This window comes from Bubalus bubalis, chromosome 20 (genome assembly GCF_019923935.1).
Source record: "Bubalus bubalis isolate 160015118507 breed Murrah chromosome 20, NDDB_SH_1, whole genome shotgun sequence".
Taxonomy (NCBI): domain Eukaryota; kingdom Metazoa; phylum Chordata; class Mammalia; order Artiodactyla; family Bovidae; genus Bubalus; species Bubalus bubalis.
In genome coordinates, this window is record NC_059176.1 from 67,454,023 (window position 1) to 67,476,039 (window position 22,017).

The 22,017-nt window shown below is 45.2% G+C and overlaps 1 protein-coding gene and 1 non-coding gene across 3 annotated transcripts in view; one reads left to right on the forward strand and one right to left on the reverse strand.

Annotated features, from left to right (window-relative positions):
• ATP10A (ATPase phospholipid transporting 10A (putative)) overlaps nucleotides 1-22,017 on the forward strand; it is a 183,250-nt gene that overhangs the window by 16,623 nt on the left and 144,610 nt on the right. The window lies entirely within an intron of this gene.
• Nucleotides 2,237-2,339, reverse strand: LOC112581066. The gene has a single exon (XR_003105504.2). It is a non-coding gene; the product is annotated as a U6 spliceosomal RNA (small nuclear RNA).

Here is a 22,017-nt window from a genome sequence, read left to right on the forward strand (position 1 = left end):
CACATTTGCTGAGTGCAGCATTAAGACATGGTAGAATGGAAAATATGTGTTTACTTATTTATTTTTTCAGTTGAGATATTTAGTGATAAGACATACATGTCTCTAGCACTGTATACTTTTCAGGGTTTTTATGAATTTGTGTGGGAAGTTGCCAGCCAGCCCTGGCAGTGCAGTACTGGTAAATTCTTCAATGACACTCTGAGGAAATGGTAGCCAGAGGGGGAGGTCTCGGCTCGGAGGGGGTACAACTCGGGGGTGGGACAGATGGCCTGGACCCCAGGTGATGCTACCAAGGGCCACCGGCTGTGTGCTGGCAATGTGCTACCCTATATGAGCATCCAGGGCCACTTTCATCTTGTGTAGGGTATGGATCAGGCTTCAGCTGTTTAGTTATTTCAGGTTTTGAGAAAGTGTCGGAAACCAGGGAGTTATCCTGACACATGCCAGGACCCAGAATTTGCCAAGGGTTAATGACCAAGAGCATGTATGCTTTTTTAGAAAAGTTTAAATGTCGTAATGGACATTCTTTTTAGTGTAACTGGTTCATTTGAGCAGTAATCTGCAAACATTTTTGATCTCACACCCTTATAAGTAGCAAACATTTGTCTCTGTGTACCGAAGGTAGACTTACTAATGTATAAATCACAGACAGGCAATGCAACGCATGGATACATAAATGAACGGATATATAGTAGTAAGGTAAAGAGCAATTACAGTAGAAACTGAGGTGTTCTCTGCCCCCAGTGACGGTGTGCTTTTGTGCATGAGCACTGCCTGGAGCTTGCTCATGTGGCTTCCTGTCTTAGTTCACTTGAGAGCATCACATGTGTTCAGATGCGCAGTCCAGTTCATTCTTGGGATTTCTCACATTTATCGAGGGCCATTGAGGGAGCTTGGAGAAGGCAATGGCACCCCACTCCAGTACTCTTGCCTGGAAAATCCCATGGATGGAGGAGCCTGGTAGGTTGCAGTCCATGGGGTTGCTAAGGGTCGGATATGACTGAGCAGCTTCACTTTCACTTTTCACTTTCCTGCATTGGAGAAGGCAATGGCAACCCACTCCAGTGTTTTTGCCTGGAGAATCCCAGGGACGGGGGAGCCTGGTGGGCTGCCATCTATGGGGTCACACAGAGTCGGACACGACTGAAGCGACTTAGCAGCAGTAGCAGCAGCAGCATTGAGGGAGCTTCCGAGAGCCTCAGGCCCCACACAAGGACAGTCCACCCGCGAATGCTGTGGGGTCTGTGGTGGCTCTGGCCCACGAGATGCTGGGTGTCTGGCCCCGTCCACTTCCTGGGGCACAGACAGCTTGCCAGGTGACACTGGGCCATCTAAGCCATGCTGCTCGGGCACCAGCCACCTGCCCTCCAGTGTTCTCTTTTCTGTGCTTTACCTTTAAAATGCACTTTTATTGTGATGAAATACATACAACATTTATCGTTTTAACCATTTTTAAGTGCACAGTTCAGTGGCGTTGATTACATTCACATTATTGTGCAACCATTGTTACTACCTGCAGAAATTTTTCATCTTCCCAAACTGAAATTCTCCTCATTAAACAATAACTCATTCCTGCCTCCTGCAGCCCTGGTAACCCACCAGTCTACTTTCGGTCTCTTTGACCTCTCATGACTGAAATCATACAGTGTTTGTCCTTTGTGTCTGGCTTATTTCACTTTAGCGTAATGTCTTCAAGATTCATCCATATTGTAGCACGTATCAGAACACTCTTGCTTTCTGAGGCTGAGTGATATTGAGGGGCTATGTGTAGACCCCACAGTGTTCTTTCATTCATCTGGTTGGGTTGCTTCTCCCTTTAGGTTTTTGTGAGTAATGCTGCTGTAAACATGGCTGTATAAGGATGTGCTTGAGCATCTCGCGCTTGACTTTCATGGGGGCATTTTGCATGGATTTCGTTTGGATACCCCGGTTTCCCGTGGCTGTTTTCATGTATCCAGGGTGGTGCAGTCAGGGTAGCATGAGCTGCAGGCCTTCTTCCCATTTTTAGGTTTTGTGGCTCCCGTGAGCTAAGGAGACCGCTTCAGCCCCTGACCTTCAGGTGGTGCTCCAACAGCCAGGTCTCCAGAAGCCTGGCCCACGTGTCCACAGCACACCTGTCTGCCCAAACCTGCAGGCTTGGGGTGCTGATGTCAGCTTGTCCTGGGTCCAGTGTTTCCTCTTGCTTCTGTCACCTGGATATCATCATACCCTTTATCTTTTTTTTTTTTTTAATTAAAAAGAAATGGAATGCTTCACAGATTTGCATGTCATCCTTGTGCAGGGGCCATGCTGATCTCCTCTGGTCATCCCAGTTTTAGTATATGTGCCAAGGTGAGAGCCTGCCTTTTATCTTTGAGCTCGAGACCCCTCTCTGCTGCAGAGGGCTCTGCCTGCTGCCCCGCACAGCTGAGGGCTGGCCACAGCGTGGGTCACTGTCGCCGCTCCACGGGGTGCCGTCTGCCGTCAGCGAGAGAAGGGCCTGCTGACTTCACAGGCTTGAGTGGGCCTAGCCACCTTTGTCACCTGTCTCACTCCGCTTCTCTCTACTGGTGTTCAGTCTCCCTACCTGTTCACAATGATTCCCTGAGGTCAGAAACCGGGTGTCTTACAGCTCCTGAGAATCACCGGCCAAGGTCTTGCTCGCTGAGTCCCACTCCATCACATGGAGGTCCCCCATCTCCCTGCATTGGGGGCTTTCTCCTGGGTCACTTTTGCCCCTTTGAAGGGGCCCTTGCTCTGGACTGTGTCCCTTTTGGTCAGATCAGAAGCTTGTGGTGATTGGTGCCTGGAAGAAGGTGGGGAGAGCCCAGTGGACCTGGAATCTCACTGAAGACAGGGAGGGGCTGAGATTGACCTGTGTCCGCGAGGCCATCACACCATCCTTGCGCAGTTCCGTGTCTCGTTTTACAGATGGGATGAGCCCGTCCCCAGAGGAGGAGGCTACAGGTCCACAGCGCTGGTGGCTTCGTTGCAGGAGCGGGGCCCGCGTGCCTGCCCTGTCCTCAGGTGTCACCTTGCGGGCTGTCAGGCCTGGATAGGGAGCCCCGCCCTCAATAAGAGTCCAGGGCGTAGAGGTCGTGGTGAGCGGATGGGTGGGCTGTGCGGGCAAACTCACTGCGTGATTGTGAAGCCGCCCTGAAAGAGGCTGCTTTTAACCTTCTTTTACTAATATGTAACTTCTCACTTCACCTACCTCTCCAAAGTTTTTAGAAACATAAGTGTTTTTTAAAAAGAAAACAGCTTATTTTCCTTTTTGATTACCTAAGAAATTAATATATACCTTTGAAAATAGGACATCATAAAAACAAACATATTAGGGATGTGGATGGGTAGAAAAATATCTCTTAAGCTTCATTACCCTTATCAGGACCCCCAGCTTAGACTCTAAAAGTTCTATCATAATTTAACTTGAAGTTGGAGTTTATTAATCCTCCTTTTTGTAGAGGTTCCAGCTGGCTAGAGGTGGGATGTACAGAGAAACTGAGATTTTTTTATCTCAAGGTCATTTTCACAGAATGGAAAATTCTCTCCATATTTGAAAGCATTCAAATTGTAATGTTATGACATGCAACCGATGGGAAATAGTAAACATACTGTCAGTGTGTACGACAAAGGCGTTTTTGACCCCTGTGTGCTCTGTGTCATTTGTCTCTCACATCTTAGTGCCTTCATTTTATTTGAGTGGTAGTAAAGTCAGGTGTCACCCCCACTTGATTTGTCTTGGACACGTTTCTAATGTGGTGGGCTATATCATAATTTGGCAGAGGGAGTTATATTGTTGTTTTAGACAAATACTTCAAAACTGTGCTTTAAGGCCCAAGGATGGAGGAGATAAATGAAAAGGAGACTCCAGCTGTTTCTGATAGTGTGGCCTTGACGTGGCTGACTCTGAGAGCTCAGACCTGGGAGTGTCATGTGGGGGGCCCAGCACCTATCTTTGTTTAGGGGATGGGTTCTTCTTGAACATCCTCGAAGGGCCTTTTCTACTCTGGATGCTAGCATGAAACCTGAGTAGATGGGGACCTGTGGGGTCAGGGCTTAGGGAAGCATGTTCAAAGAAGCTGTCTTCATTCACAGCTGCCTAAAAGAGCTGATGTGCACGCACATGTGTGTGTGCACAGGTGCACACTTGCGTGTATTTGTTGTCATAGGGCATGCAAATGTTAAACATATCCCCCCTGACCCCCTGGGATAGAAAGGAGCATCTCTTTTCTGCACCACATCTGGGCACTGAGTTGGGAACATCAGTCTATGTAGCGGCATAGTTCATCAGCTTCTTAGAGAAGGTATTCCCTTCCCTGCCATTTAATTGCATTTCTGTCTGCTCACTTGGAAGAGAAATAGACATCTGCAAAGGCGTGGCCCACTGGAGTCCTCTGCACGTGCTGATGTGGGTGTGGGTGGTGAGGAATGACTCGGACTCCTGGGCCACACTGAGGGCTGATGTGGGTGGGGGCGGGCCTTCTGCCCCTCGGGTTCACACCTGCTCTCTGGCGTGAGTGTGGAGCAGGGTGTGTGAACAAGAGTTTGCACAGTTTTACTTTGTACCTCCACTCCAACTTTAAACTGGCACCTCCTGCAGCTGTTTACAGCACTAAATTTTGAAATTCTGGATGGTAGAGGAAGGCAATTTTAAGAGTTAAATAAAACTACTTGATAATAGAGTTAGACTTTAGCTGTAAAAGAGACCTTATAAAATCAGAGATGACGTTTGTGTCTGAGGCCTTAAAGACTATTGACAATTATATATATATAGATATGTAAATTCTGTTCATTACAATATGAAAATGATGAATTTCTTATGGAAATATCCCAAAAATACAACTAAATTGATGTTTTAGTTTCTCACTGTTATTAATTATGAAAAAAAAATTGAAAAACAGAGACTTCTGGTTCCAGAACAAGATGGTGTGGATTCACTTTTCCTAACTTATCTCCTGCAACCAAATTCTGGAGATAATTCAACAGACAACAGTCAAAGAACAATAGAAGCTGAAAGAAGGCAGACTGGCTGGGGCTTAAGAGCTTGGAGAATGTGAATTCTCAGTGAATTCTCCAGGTCTCCCGTTTATTGGCCATGTACTTCAGCCTAGGCATGGAGATTCCTGTAACCAGAACTGCCAACAAGTATAGACAAAGTGAAAAAGTCTCTGTTTGCCCAAAGGTAAGCCCAGTGGACACCTAGGTGAGCCCCATCTCATACAAGACACGCGAAGGCACTCAAGGTGCCTACAGGAGCAGCGTTGGCATAGCTTGGGATGCCCTGTTCTTTACCTAGTCATATAAAGGAGAGCCAGGCTATTCACCCACACCAGTGGGAATCAACCCAGCAAGGTCCTTCCACTCCCTTATCCCACATATGTGCCTTCCACTCCCTTATCCCACATCAAAAATCCCAGAGTTAGCAACATACCCACAGTGAAATACTGATGCCTCCCCTCCAAAGAATGAGGACAAGAATGTCTGCTTCAACACTCTTACTTGATACAGTACTAGAAGTTCTTGACGCTGCAATAAGATTCAAGAAGCAAAATGCATACAAGTTGGAAAGAAATAATAAAACTTAATTTGCAGAAAATGTAATTACCTATGTAGAAAATACTAAGGAATATGCTACCAAATGGGATGAAGTCAATTCTCATCCCAGTTCCCAAGAAGGGTAGTACTAAAGAATGTGCTAACCATCAGACAGTTGTACTCATCTCCCGTGCTAGTAAGGTTATGCTTAAAATGTTGCATGCTAGGGTTCAGCATTATGCAAACCAAGAAATTCCAGATGTCCAAGCTGGATTTAGAAAAGGAAGAGGAACTAGAGATCGAATTCAATATTTGCTGGATCATAGAGAAAGCTAGGGAATTCCAGAAAAACATCTACCTCTGTTTCACTGACTATGCCAAAGCTTTTGACTGTGTAGTAATAAACTGTGGAAAGCTCTTAAAGAGATAGGAATAACAGACTGCCTTAACTGTCTCCTGAGAAAGATATATGTGGGTCAAGAAGCAACAGTTAGAACCCTGATGGAACACAGAACAACTGACTGGTTCAAGATTGAGAAAGGAGTACCACAGGGCTGACTGCCATCACCTGTTTGTTTAATCTACATGCTGAGCACATCATGAGAAGTGCCAGGCTGAATAAGTTATAAGCCGGAATCAATATAGGCAGGAAAACCATCAACAACCTCAGATATGTGGATGATACCACTATAATGGCAGAAAGAGAAGAATAACTAAAGAGCCTCTTGATGAGGGTGAAGGAGGAGAGTGAAAGAGCCAGCTTAAAACTAAATGTTAAAAAAAGAAACTAAGATCATTGCATCTGGTCCCATTACTTCATGGCAGATAGAGGGGGAGAAGGTGGAAGTAGTGACAGATTTCCTCTTCTTGGACTCTAAAATCACTGTGGATGGTGACTGCAGCCATGAAATTAGAAGACGTTTGCTTCTTGAGAGGAAAGCTATCACAAACCTAGACAGTGTGCTGAAAAGCAGAGACGTTGCTCTGTTGACAAAGGTCTGTATAGTCAAGACTATAGTCTTCCCAGTGTCACAAACAGCTGTGAGAGCTGGATCATAAAACAAGCAGAGCACTGAAGAATTGATGCCTTTGAACTATGGTGATGGAAAAGACTCCTGAGAGTTTCTTGGACAGCAAAGAAATGAAACCAGTCAATCTTAAGGGAAATCCACCTTGCATACTCATTGGAAGGGCTGATGCTGAAGGTGAAACTCCAGTATTTTGGTCATCTGATGAGAACAGCTGACTCATTGGAAAAGTCTCTCATGCTGGGAAAGATTGAGGGCAGAAGAAGAGGGCATCAGAGGATGAGATGGTTGGATGGCATCACTGATGCAATGGACATGAACTTGAGCAAACTTTGGGAGATGGTGAGGGACAGAGAGGCCTGCCGTGCTGCAGTCCATGGGGTCACAAAGAGTCGGACATGACTGAGCGACTGAACAACAACAACAGTACTACCAAAACCAAATCAAACCAAACCCAACAAACAACAAAACGGTGTCTTAGAACTAATAAATGAACTCATTAAGATTGCAGCATATAAGATAAACATACACAAATCAATTATATTTCTACATACTGACCATACAAATCATAAGCACAATACCATTTATAATTTCTTCAAAGAAAAGGAAATGCTTTGACATAAATTTAACAAAGCTCATACAAGATCTGTATGCTAAAAATTTCAGAGTGCTGATGAAAGAAATGAAAAGAGATCTGGGTAAATGTGGAGACATACCATGCTCATGAATTGAAGGAAGCACCATAAGAGAGATATCAGTTATACCTACATTATCTTTAGATTTAACACAATTCCTATCAAAATCTCAGTGAAGTTTTTGTAGACATGAGCAAGCTTATTCTGATATTTACATAGAAAAACCAGGTTGTAGAATAGCCAGGACAGTTTTGCAAAAGAATAAAATGGGAAGAATCCACTCTTCCCAATATCACTGTTTGCTGTAGAGCTACAGAATTCAAGATAGTTTGGTATCGGCAAAGAGATAGTCACCAAAGGAACAGAGTAGAGATCTCAGAAATAAACTCACACAAATACGTCCAATTAATTTTTGACAAAGAACCAAATGCAATTCAATGGAGGAAGTACAGCCTTTTAAGAAATTGTGCAGGAACAATTCAGTAGCCATAGGTTAAAAAAAAAAAAAAAGAAACAGAAAGAAAGGAAAAAACTCTAAACCTTACACCTCAGGCAAAAATTTACTCCAAAACAGTCATAGATTTAAATGCGAAACTGTAAAACTTCTAGAATAAAATATTAAAAAAATTTTTTTCCATACCTAGGACTAGGCACAAAATTCTTGGACTTGATACCAGGAGCATCATCCATAAAAGGAGAAGTTGATAAATTGGACCTCATCAAAATTAAAAACATTTGCTGTGAGAAGGACCCTGTTAAGAAAAAGAGACGACAGATTACAGACTGGGAGAGAATGTTTGCAAATCATATACTCAACAAAGCAGTTGTGTTCAGAATACACGAAGAGCTCCAAAAATTGAATGTTAAAAAATCTGATTTGAAAGTGGGCAGAACTTGAGGAGATATTTTGCTGGAGAAGATATGCAGACGACAGTAATGCACATGGAGCAGATACCCACATGGAAAATGTTCAGAAATGCACATTCAGACCACCAGGAGATATTACTGCACATCTGCCAGAATGGCAAAAACAAGAATGGTGATAACACCGAATGTTGCCACGGATGTAGAGAAACTGAATCTCTCAAGTATTGCTGGTGGGATTGTAAAATACACCCACTTTGGGAAATAGCCCTTAAAACCATAAATAGAATTTCTTTATGATCCCATTTCTCTTGGGCACTTACCCCAGAGACATGAGAGCTTATTTTCACACAGAAGCCTGAACACAAGTGTACCTAACAGCTTTATTCATAATAGTCCAAACTGGAGATAACCCAGATGTTTAGTGGGTGAATATTTAAACTGTGGTCCATCCACACCTTGGAATGCTACTCAGCAGTAAAATGGAATGAACTATTCATACATAACTACTTGAAAGGGCCTCAAGAACATTTTATGGAGTGCAGAAAGCTGATTTCAGAAGGAAACATGCTGCACGATCCCATTTATGCACCATTTGTGAAATAACATAATTATGAAACAGATTAGAGGTTGTCAGGGTTAGGAATGGGGAAGGGTGTATGTGACTACAAAGAGGTAGCTTGAGGGGGTCTGGTGTCTTGATGTGTTTGTAAGAGGTTACAATTGGAAAATCACACAGAAGTACTCATACACCCACCAGAGCACTTAAAACTGGTGAAACCTGCATAAGCTCTGCAGGTTATACCCTTGTCAGTTTCCTCGTCCCGGTGTTGTATTCTGGTTATGCAGGAACGCAGGCTCTTAACATGGGGAGGCTGACTGAACTGGGCATGGGCCCTCCGTCTACATTACTTTACAACTTCTTGTGACTCTAATATTAATATTAAGATAAAAAATTTGAAAATGATTATTTTGTTATTAAGTACTATGATTATTGAATATGGAAAGGAGACACAGAAATTCAGTATTCCTAGGCATGGGCTGTGGGGCCGAGAGGCTGCCGGACCTTGGCGGTGGGAGGCCCCGTCCCTCGGTTGCTCGGCCGCTGCAGGGGAGTGGGGGATGTGCTGCCTTTTCCTGGCGGTGTCCGGCAGTGCGCGTCCCAGCGGAGATGGAGCGCCAGGGGATCAGCTTCTCTGACAGGTGTGCGTACAACTGTATACCACTTGTGAATAACTAATAAATTTGGGCTTCCCTGATAGCTCAATTGGTAAAGAGTCCTCCTTCAATGCAGGAGACCCCTGTTCGATTCCTGGGTTGGGAAGATCCCCTGGGGAAGCAATAGGCTACCCACTCCAGGATTCTTGGGTTTCCCTTGGGGTTCAGCTTGTAAAGAATCCACCTGCAATGCGGGAGGCCTGGGTTGGATCCCTGGGCTGGGAAGATCCGCTCGAGAAGGGAAAGGCTGCCCACTGCAGTATTCTGGCCTGGAGAATTCCTTGGACTGTATAGTCCATGGGGTCACAAAGAGTCGGACACGACTGAGCGGCTTGCATTTTCACTTTTCAAGGACAAAGAATCTTGCTCTTATTCCAGACCTGACTTTGAGGTGACTTCGTTCTCTGGTTAGAATAAAAATATAAAACTCTCAGGGCTATTAGCTTCAATTAATGCCTGGAAATAGCTCCTAGGATTTTATCTCAGTGCCCTCTTATCTTACTGTTATGAGTAATTCGGATAATGCCGTTGGAAGGGATGCATTAATGCACACACCCTGGAGTTGCTTATTAACCGTCTCAGTCCTGGGGGTGTCCCCGCCATTTGCCTTTGAGATCACGATTGTGACGGAATGTTGAGGGACAGCCAGTGTCTTATAGAAAGAATGGGTCTTGGATAAAAACATATCATTAGTCACAGTTGACACCTAAATAAATATGCATTTTTAACATATATACTGCAGAGGAATACTACACTGCTTGGGATGTTCCTAAAATTAACAAACTTTCAGCCAGAGACATTCACTCTCAGGAGATAAGACATCCTGAACATGGGCTGGTGTTTTGCAGTCCTGTGGAAATGGGAGAAAGTTCTCAATAGGAAATGCCTCCCAAATCACCTTGATTGCTAACTGTAAAAAAGGCTACTTCTAGAACATCTTGGAGGCCTGCCCACCATTTCCCCGTTTGCTCAGGGGAAATAGGTTTTAAGGATGTGCTGCATGCAATATCATTAATTAAGTATATTAACTCTCAAAGGGACGCTTCCCTGAAGAGGCCACAAGGGACACCATTGCAGAGGCATTTAAAGCTGCAGAAAATTGAAATTTGATCTGTGTTTTAGTAACAACCCCTGTTGTTGGATTAATAATATTATCTGGAGGGGGAGGGAGGGATTGGGAATTTGGGATTAGCAGATGCAAACCATTATATATTAAGTGGATAAATAGCCATTATATATTAAATGGATAAATAGCAAGATCCTACTGTATAGCAGATGTTGTTGTTGTTCAGTCGCCCAGTCATATCCGACTCTTTGTGGTCCTATGGACTGCAGCATGCCAGGCCTCTCTCTCCCTCACCATCTCCTGATATTTGCCCAAGTTCATGTTCATTGCATCAGTGATGCCATCCAGCCATCTCATCCTCTGATGCCCTCTTCTCCTTCTGCCCTCAATCTTTCCCAGCATCAGGGACTTTTTCAATGAGTCAGCTGTTCGCATCAGATGACCAAAATACTGGAGTTTCGACTTCAGCATCAGCCCTTCCAATGAGTACTCAGGGTTTATTTCCCTTAAGATTGGAGGAGGGGATGGCAAAGCTCCCCAGTGTACTTGCCATAAGAACCTCATGAACTGTGTAAAAGGACTGTATAACAAAGGGAACTATATTCAGCATCCTGTGATAAACCATAATGGAAAAAATAGGGAAAAAATATATTTTTATATATATATGTATAACTCAATCACCTTCTGTACAGCAGAAATTAACACAATCAACTATACTTCAATAAAATAATTTTTAAAAATATTATTTGTGCTAGAATGGAGATTGAAGGGCAGCCTTGAGCACAGAGCTGAGCCCTGAGGCTCTTTGGAACGCTGTATCATTTGGTTCAAGCCAGAGCTGGCTTGAGCTTTCACACTGTGACTTGGGAACATGTCACCCAACCCAGACCTGGCTTTGCTGGGGAGTGACTCTGTCACAGGCCTGTTTGGAACTGGCAGTTTCAGGCTCTGGCTCCGGAAGGAAACAGGCTTGTGTGGGAGCCGAAATTGTTTGGGGTCCTGGGCATGTATTCCGTGCATGCCTGCTGCAGGCTGCTGACTTGACATGAGAAGAAGAGTGCATTCCAAGTTGTCCGGTAGGCCTCTGAGAGTCTTATTGCTGAGTCGTAAGCACTTTGAGTGTGTTGGCTGAGAAATGAGTCTCCCAGTTTCTGTTATGTCTGAATCAGGCCAATTGAGAATCTACCAAACCTCAGGAAAACTGGAACTAAGTGAAAGGACCTTCCATGGGACCAGTTACATGGACCTTGGATGTAGAGTGAAGATGACCTGTCTGCTTCTCTGATGCCTACCCAGGAAAGTTAAACATGTTCGCCATCTGGCCTTTGACATCATCAGGTTTCTTCGTTTATATTTTCTATATCCATTCACTCTTCCCCAAGTAACATTTTAATTGTTGTTTAGTCGCTCAGTGGTATCTGACTCTTAGCGACTCCATGGACTGTAGCACACCAGGCTTCTCTGTCCTTCACTATCTCTCAGGGTTTCTTAAAGTCATGTCCATTGTATCGGTGATGCCATCCAACCATCTCATCCTCTGTCATCCCCTTCTCTCGCCTTCAATCTTGCCCAGCATCAGGGTCTTTTCCAATGAGTCAGTTCTTCACATCAGGTGGGCAAAGTATTGGAGTTTTAACTTCAGCATCATTCCTTCCAATGAATATTCAGGACTGATTTCCTTTAGGATTGACTGGTTGGATCTCCTTGCAGTCCAAGGGACTCTCAAGAGTCTTCTCCAACACCACAGTTCAAAAGCATCAATTCTTTGGTGCTCAGCTTTCTTTATAGTCCAACTCTCACATCCATACATGACTACTGGAAAAACCATAGCCTTGACGAGATGGACCTTTGTTGGCAAAGTAATGTCTCTGCTTTTTAATATGCTGTCTAGGTTTGTCATAGCTTTTCTTCCAAGTAGCAAGCATCTTTTAATTTCATGGCTGCAGTCACCATCCACAGTGATTTTGGAGCCCAAGAAAATAAAGTCTGTCACTGTTTCCATTTTCCCCCCCCATCTATTTGCCATGAAGTGATGGGACCAGATGCCATGATCTTCATTTTTTGAATGTTGAGTTTTAAGCCAGCTTTTTCACTCTCCTCTCACTTTCACCAAGAGGCTTTTTTAGTTCCTCTTTGCTTTCTGCTTTAAGGGTGGTGTCATCTGAGGTTATTGATATTTCTCCTGTCAATCTTGATTCCAGCTTTTGCTTCATCCAGCCTGGCATTTTTGCATGATGTACTCTGCATATAAGTTAAATAAGGAGGGTGACAATGTACAGCCTTAACATACTTCTCTCTCAACTCTGAACCAGTCCGCCGTTCCATGTCTGGTTCTAACTATTGCTTCTTGACCTGCATACAGGTTTCTCAGGAGGTAAGTAAGGTGGTCTGGTTTTCCAATCTCTTTAGGAATTTTTCACAGTTTGCTGTGATCCACACAGTCAAAGGCTTTAACATAGTCAATGAAGCAGAAATAGACTTTTTCCTGGAATTCCCTTGCATTTTCTATGATCCAACAGATGTTGGCAATTTGATCTCTGGTTCTTCTGCCTTTTCTAAATCCAGCTTGTACATCTAGAAGTTCTCAGTTCATGAACTGTCGCAGCCTAGCTTGAAGGATTTGAACATGACATTGCTGGCTTGTGAAATGAGTGCAATTGTGCAGTAGTTTGAACATTCTTTGGCATTGCCCTTCTTTGGGACTGGAATGAAAACACCTTTTCCAGTCGTGTGGCCACTGCTGGGTTTTCGAAATTTGTTGATCTATTGAGTGCAGAACTTAAACAGCGTCATCTTTTAGGATTTGAAATAGCTCAGCTGGAATTCTATCACCTCCACTAGCTTTGTTCATAATAATGCTTCCTAAGGCCCACTTGATTTCGCACTCCAGGATGTCTGACTCTAGATGAGTGATCACACCATCGTGGTTGTCCGGGTCATCAGTACCTTTTTTGTATAGTTCTTCTGTCTATTTATGGTACTTCTTAAGATCTTCTGCTTCTGTTAGGTCTATACCATTTCTGTTCTTTATTGCATCTTAGAACTTTTACATATTTTCTTACACTCAGTAAATTTTACTTAAGAGTAACTGAATGACAAAATAATTCTTCTCTATAATCACCATTTCTCTGAAAGTTGAAGGCTATTTCATATCTAAGGAAATTTATTGAAGTTAAAAAACTCAGTATGTTTGAGTTTTTAATATGATGAGTCTTACTTCCGTATTCATTAAGTGAGTGAAGTGCATTAATTCATTCAAATTACCTCTCTCAAATCTCTGGGGGCTGGTGAGCCCTCCTGGGGAGACTGTTCAATCACTGGAGAGATGCTTTTTTTGAGTGTATTTGCTTCCCTAGGTGAATTTTTCCTCTTCTCCACTCCCCCTTTAGTGCCCTGGTTTGCAATCATCGCAAGCGTTGGGTCTCCTGTAAGGATTAGCAGTGGAAAACAAACTTGCTTCCCGCTGGTTTGTTTTTCTGATGACAGACTAGAATGAGGTCTATCAAGGAAGGCAGTAGCAACTGAAAGGTACTTTCTCTGGAAGGCAGCTGGATCTGTAGTGTTTGCATTCAGAGACATAAGCAGACGCAATTTTAGCTTGGCTGAATTTGGGGCATAATGACAAAGTGGTGTGGCGTGTCACAGAAACACTGGGACAGATTCTGCCACAGCTTTGGCTAGAACCCCCAGAGCAGTGGTTTTAGAGTGTGGTCCCTCGGCCAGCATCTTCGACATTACCTTGGAACTTGTTAGAGGTTCACATCCTAATGCCCTGTCCTCCAGCAGCTGCACCAGGCTCGCCATCTGTGTGCTTGGTGCTGCCGCCACTGGGTTGGCGCATGGGCACCGGACACTGGTGCCCTCAGCTGCCTCCTTCCTTTTGACCTCCGCACGGCCCAAGGACAGCGCCGCCGCCAGGCTTTTCCTCCAAGAGCGGTGTCACCTAGCTCAGCCCTCCCTGCCCAGCTTCCCTCCTGCCAGCCGCCCTTTTAACCAGGCCTGCTCTGTGACTCCCCCTTCAGTTTGCCCTAAGCCTGCCCCCCCCTGCCCCGTCCTCAGCTGTTTCCCGGAAGTCCACCCCTCTCCCCACTACTGACTGGGAGCCGACAGGTGATTTCCACCCAACTCCCTTTGAAGGTGCGTAATTCCTAGGTCTTAGAGCTTAAAGAGCAATGCAGTTTATGCCTTTCCTTTTTGTCCCTCAAGACAGCATCATTATCTGCACGTACAAAGCTCCGTTCCAGGTGCTCTGTGGACGTGAAGGTGAGACATTGCCCTCTGTCTTTAAGGGGCTTACAGCCAAGCCAGAGGAACAAGTGCTCACAGAGATGGCTTTGTTACACGTGTGGTCCTTTGCAGGTGACTCTGCCCTCACTCTCCTCCTCTGAGTGTCAGGGATTATGATGGTACCTGTTTCCTAGGGTTGCTATGGAGACCAGCTCCTGTGAGCCAATACCTCCAGTGTAGGTGAGACAGTTCTTGGCACACGTCGCACTGATTTATTATGCGGTTATCTGAGAGGACGGGAACGATGATCAGCCCTGGTGGCATTGCCTGAGAAGACTTCTGGGAGGAAGTGGGGTTTGCATGGGGCCTTGAGGTTGTCTCAGGTTTTGAATAGATAGGTTTGAACTTAATAAAATGTGTCTGAACTTGGTTGTCTTGCGTTAGTGATGTCTAGAGTGGTTCAGCCCACACCACAAATGTTAAACGCTGCTTTTTTAATGTTGGCACTGCCACCTCTGTGGTCAGGGCGTGTTTCTTTTGCCACCACGCTTACGGGGTTGCTGCTTCAGACAACCCTCTGGAGGGAGGTTAGAAAGGGAATAGAATTAGAAGAGGGTGCAAAAAGAGAGGCAGAAGTGAAGTAACGCGGTGGGAAAGATGGGGCCAGAACAACAAGGGGTTTTGGGGAAGAAGGTGAGAAGAGACTGGGAGGGCGGGAGGGTGAGGTGGACTTGAACCCAGGATTCTGGGTTGTGCTCATGCCTTAGAGGCTGCACTGACTCCCGCAGCCCAGGGAGCAGCTGCCTGTGCTGGTGACTGAGAACCGTGTCCCTGTCCTGATGCGTAGGGGGCCACTTTGGGGGCTTGCTGCCCCTGTGGGGATCGAGGAGGCCATGGAAGAGGGGGGCCTCTTTTTATTTATTTATTTTTAAAATTTTGACTCTGAAGTGAAAAGAAATGTGGCAATATTCCACTGGCAACTGACTCTTCAGAGAATTGGGGATCCCACAGGAAAGTCAGCCTGAACTGGCCTTTAGCTGTCCCCCTTGGCAGATGTGAGACTAGAATTCTGTTCTCTAGAGACATGGCTGTCCCATCAGTGAGGTCTTAGAGGAGCACTGGTGTCATGCCCGGGTGCTTTGTGCTCTAATTTCCTCTCTCTAGGCACACTAGTGGGTGCCCGTTTTTGTTTTACTTCCTGCTTTACATGTAGTGTATGAAAGAGTGACTCTGATGCAAAGGAAATGTGCTTGGAAGAACCCTGGAACCCATATGAAGTCGTTCCCATGATCGTGAAACAAGAAATGGAATCTGCCCATCTGCAACCTGGGCTATAGAGATGCTGGTGTGGGATCCCCCTCAGGGACCCAGTGTTCCCTCTCCATGACATCTGTGCCTGTGGAAATGGGCTCTGTCTGCCTGGGAAGTGTGCGCGGCTCCGTACTGTGGCTGCGGAGTCCGGACACAAACCTGATGGCTTAAAATGATGGAAATGCACCCCCCCACACTCCAGGGGCCAGAGGCATGAAACAGAGTTGCCGTCGTGCCGGGCTCCCGCTGAAGCCTCCAGGGAAGGCCTTGCCTCTGCAGCTCCTAGTGGCTGCCGGCCATCCGAGGTTTGCCTTTTTTGTAGCTGCACAGCTGCAGCTTTTGTCGTCATCTTACCAGGGCTGTCTTCTCCCCGGGTGAGTCTCTGTGTCTTTGTTTCCTTTACAAAGGACAGCAGTCAGTGGATCAGTGCCCACCCTATTCCAGTGTGGCCTCATGTTAACTTACAAAGACCCTATTTCAAATAACATCAGGCTCTGAGGTTCTGAGTGGACGTGGCTTTGAGAACACTGTTTATTGCAGCATAATTGCCATAGTCACTCAATGACACTTGTAAGTCTCTGTTGGCACGGTTTGTTGGTTTTTGTTTGCAAAGGATTCCATCTGAGTGATGGATGTGGGAGTGCTTTGTCACTCAGTCGTATTCAACTCTTGGCATCGCTATGGACTGTAGCCTGCCAGGCCCCTCTGTCCATGGGATTCTCCAGGCAAGGATACTGGAGTGGGGAGCCATTCCCTTCTCCAGGGGGATCTTCCCAACCCAGGGATCGAACCTGGGTCTCCTGCATTGCAGGTGGGTTCTTTACCTTCTGAGCCACCAGGGAAGCCCTTGGGTGGTGAATAATGAGTTGTGAAGAGCTGAGTGTGGTGTGGCTCTTTGCAGATCCCTGCCAGTGCTTGTACTCTGGGTCTTAACCGGAGCAGGCCGTTAGGCGGTGCCTACAGGCGCCTCTGTCAGTGCAGGGAGAGTCTGCCTCACAGTTCTTGGCTCCCCATGCCTGGCACCGTGCCTGGCATGTCATATGGCTCGGAGCTTGTAGATAAATAGAAACTCAGAAAACGCGGTACTTTAATCCATATGGTATTTGGAAAAAAATCCTTGAAGACACTCTGATTGCCAAGTATTTCGAGGATGTTGCTGGGTCAGCTTTGCTTTCGCATCTCTACACACTGACGTGTGTTTTTAGAGAACTCCCGAAAGTGGTTCCCTCCCCTATTAGGAGGTGCCCGCCCACAGCATTCCCCTGGAAAATGTCATCAAGGAGATTAACTGTGTCCATGAATAAATCTGGCATTTTTTGGAGGGTGTATAAACACATGGAACTCGCTGCAGTTATAGTCATGACCCAACTGTGTGTAATTGCAGTGAGTACCTTATATGGGCGGGTCCCCACAGCCTGAGCCACACACAGCTTTGGAATGAGCTGGGCTTCCAGGGGTGGGGTGGGTGTGGGCAGAGCCTCCAGATGTCCAGACGCCCCAGAGGGTGGTGAGTCGGGCCAAGGTTGCAGCCTGTCTGCAGGAAGTAGGGGTGGTGGGCGGGGGAGAGTCTGGTTGCATTTCACTGTGGATTCGTCATGCACCCAATTACAGTTTTGGCTTCAAGTGACGTTGCTGGATGGTCGGATGCAGGGAGTCTGGCACATGGGGAACCCTTGAAGCTGGAGGAGGGTGGATGCTCCTCTGAGAGCACTGTCAGCCTGGCTAATTGTTTTCTGGTATCTTTTGTACATCTGAGGAAATGGATTTCTTAGATTTAAAATGTTGACTCCTGTAAGCTCTTAGGTACTGAAGGTCTTACCAGGTGACAAGCTTCCATAGCTAATTTTTTCAAATGTATAAGAGCTGGACCATAAAGAAGGCAGAGCACTGAAGAACTGATGATTTTGAACTGTGGTGCTGAAGAAGACTCTTGAGAGTCCCTTGGAGTGCCTGGAGATCATACCAGTCCATCCTAAAGAAAATCAACCCTGAATACTCATTGGGAGGACTGATGCTGAAGCTGAAAAGCTCCAATACTTTGGCCACCTGATGTGAAGAGCCAATTCATTGGAAAAGACTCTGATGCTAGGAAAGATTGAAGGCAGAAGGAGAAGAGGACGGCAGAGGATGAGATGGCCAGACAACATCACTGATGCAAGGGACATGAACTTGGGCAAACTTGGGGATGGTGGGGGCCAGGGAGGCCTGCTGTGCTGCAGTCCATGGGGTCACACAACTTGGTGATTGAACAACAGTTAAAACAAAAAGAGATACTCTTACAGTGTTTTGACTTCCTGGGTGTGGAAAAATTATAGACTTAAGAGTTCTTAGAAGACCAGGGACCCTCAGTCCATGAAGAGAGAAGTGGACAGGTCCCACAGAATGATACCCTTGAGCAGAGCAGAGGTGTGGCGTCTGGGGACGTGTGCTGAGCTGAGGTGACGGGAGGATACGTGCGTGGAGCCGGCACTGCCCATGGGCGCCCCCTCAGCGGCAGTTAAGCGCCCCTCCACCCCGTGCAACCGCGCTGTGGACGGGGAGGGGCTCCCTCGTGCCCCTCTGCTTCATGGACGGTTTCCCTCTCCGCGCCCCTCACCTGATGGATGGGTCCCGGCCCCGGGGGTTTCCCTCTCCGTGCCCCTCACCTGTCCTCTTCATCCCCTGAGTCAGCCGCCCTCCGCCTCTGTCCTCGGCGCGCACAGCACACACTCTCCGCCCGGCAGCTCGTCACAGTGATGCATAAAACCTGCAGACCTCGCAGGCGTCTGCACGGAAGCCACCTACCTCTCCCGCACCCGAGGAAGCCCTGGCGCCCCCTACAGCCCTCTCCTCCGGCCGCTGCCTGCCGCTCCTGTCCTCATCCCCCACCAATATCTGACCACACAGCCCGCGTCAGCTTCCAGGCTCCAGCATTACGTCCTCGTGGAGCCCTCCCTGTCCCTGCCCTGTTTATCCCGACACCTCTCACCGCGTGCACACGCTGCCTGTCTGGATCTTTGGTGTTTGGTAGCATTCCCCCGCCCCACACACACTCGACCTGGCCCTTAGAGTGTGAACTCCACAGGGTCCACAGAAGCAAGAGCTCGGCTGGTCCCTTGAGGGGCATATACCTTCCTCCCAAAATACAGTATATTTTAAAGAACAAATAATGGCAGAATGCTCATTAACCATTGCCTCACTTATTTAAGACTGTTTTACTGGGTGCCCCATTTTTACTCATGTGCACATATGTATGTGTTTATATGGTAAAAACTCTTGTCAAAGTAGGTTTAGAGGGAACATATCTCAACGTAATTAAAGCTATTGAAAATTAAATCTATGAAAACCTATAGCCAAAATAATACTCAACAATGAAAAGCTGAAATCCTTCCTGCTGAAATTTGGAAAAGACAACTATGCCCAGTCTTACTTCTTGTGTTTAGCACAATATTGGAAGTCCTAGTCAGAGCAGTCAGACAAGAAAAAGAGAAAAGTATCCACATTGGAAGAGAATAGGTAAGGTTGTCATATGTAGATGACATAATGCTATATACAGAAAACTAAAGACTCCACACAGAAGCTATTAGAACTGATAAATTCTGCAAGGTAGTAGGATACAAGATTAAAACACAGAAATCCATTGCATTTTTTTTCCCCACTAATAAAGCATCATTAAGAGGAAGGAGAAAAAAATCCCTTTTAAGATAATATAAAAAAAAATCTCTGAATAAATCTAACCAAGGAAGTGAAAGACTTCTATGCTGAGAACTGTGAGACATTAATAAAGAAAAATGAACATGATTCAAAGAAATGGAAATATAGCCCATGCTCTTGGGTTGAAAGAATATTGTTAAAATGGCCATACTACCCAAAGCAGTCTACAGATTTAATGTGATCTTTATTAAATTATCCATGAAATTTTTCACAGAACTAGAGCAAACAATCTCAATTTACATGGAACCACAAAAGACCCAGAATTACCAAAGCAATGCTGAGAAAAAAGAACAAAGATGGAGGCATAACCCTTCTAGATTTCAGACAATACTTCAGAACTGCAGTAATCAAAGCAATGTGGTATTGGCTCAAAATCAGACATAAGGATCAATGAAACAGAATAGAGAACCCAGAAATAAACCCACACCCATACAGTCATCTTACCTTCCACAGGAGAGGCAACAATACACAGTGGAGAAAAGACAGTTTCTTCATGTAAATAATGGAGTTTGAACATTCCCTTCTTGTACAAAAATAAACTCAAGATGGCTTAAAGAGTTAAATATAAGACATGACATGAATATTCATTGGAAGAACTGATGCTGAAGCTGAAATATTTTGGCACTTGATACAAAAAGAGTCAACTCATTGGAAAAGACCCTGTTGCTGGGAAAGATTGAGGGCAGGAGGAGAAGAGGGTGACAGAGGATGAGATGGTGGGATGGCATCACCGACTCAATGGACATGAGTTTGAGCAAGCTCCGGGAGTTGGTGACGGACAGGGGAGCCTGGTGTGCTGCAGTCCATGGGATCGCAAAGAGCCAGACACCACTGAGCGACTGAACAACAACAACTACATGATAAAGCTCCTAGAAGACAATATAGGCAAAACATTTTCTGACACAAACCGTACCGAAGTTTTCTTAGGTCAGTCTCCAAGACAAAAGAAAAAAAGCAAAAATAAACAAATGGGACATAATCAAACCTATAAGCTTTGTACAGCAAAGGAAAACTGTGAGTGAAGTCGCTCAGTCATGTCCGACTCTTTGCGACCCCATGGACAGTAGCCTGCACCAGGCTCCTCCGTCCATGAGATTTTCTAGGCAAGAGTACTGGAGTGGGCTGCCATTTCTTTCTCCAGGGAATCTTCCCGACCCAGGGATTGAAACCAGGTCTCCCGCATTGTAGACAGACACTTTACTGTCTGAGCCACCAGGGAAGCAAAGGAATCCATAAACAAAACAGAAAGACAGTGGGGGAAAATATTTTCGAACCATGTGACCGATTTGGGCTTAATTTACAAAATATACAAATAAATCATACAATAGAATATTAAAAAAAAAAACAGCCCAGTCAAAAAATGAGCAGGCCTGAATAGACATTTCTCCAAAGAAGACATGCAGATGACCAACAGGCATATGAAAAGATAGTCAACATCACTACTTATTAGGGAAATGCAAATCAAAACTACAATGCATTATCACCTCACACCAGTCATAATGACCATCATCAAAAAGTCTATAAATAATAAATGCTGGAGAGGGTGTGGAGCAAAGGAAACCCTCCTACACTGTTGGTGGGAATATTAATTCATACAGCCACAATGGAGGACCATGGGAAGTTCTGTAAAAGACTAAAAACAGAGTTACTATATGATCCAGCAGTCCCACTCCTGAGCATATATCTGGAGAAAACTCTAATTTGAAAAGATCCATGCACCCTTGTGTTCATAGCAGCATCCTTTACAATAGCTGAGACACTTCATGGCCCTAGTCGTAAAGAACCTGCCTGCCAATGCAAAAGACATAAGGGACACTACACAGATTCAGTCCCTGGGTCAGGAAGATCCCCTGGAGGAGGGCACGGCAACCCACTCCAGTATTCTTGCTCGGAGAATCCCATGGACAGAGGAGCCTGACAGGCTACTGTCTATAAGATCGCAAAACATGACGGAAGCAACTTAGCATGCACGCAAGACATGGAAGCAACCTAAGTGTTTGTCAGCAGGGAATGGATAAGGATGATGTGGTATATGTACACAATGGAATACATTCAGCCATAAAAAGAATGAAATATGCCACTTACAGCAACATGGATGAACCTAGAGATTATCATACTAAGTAAATCAGACAGAGAAAGACAAATATATGATATCACTTACATTTGGTATCTAAAATATGATACAAATGAACTTGTTTACAAAACAAAGACTCACAGTCACAGAAAACAAACTATAGTTACCAAAGGGGGAAGGAAGGGGAGGGATAAATTAAGGGTTTGGGATTAACATATGCACACTACTGTATATAAAAGAGATAAATGTCAAGGACATATTGTATAGCACAGGAAACTATATTCAATATCTTATAATGACCTGTAATGGAAAAGAATCTGAAAGATATGAATGTATGTATATATAAAAACCTGAATAACTTTGCTGTATACCTAAAAGTAACAC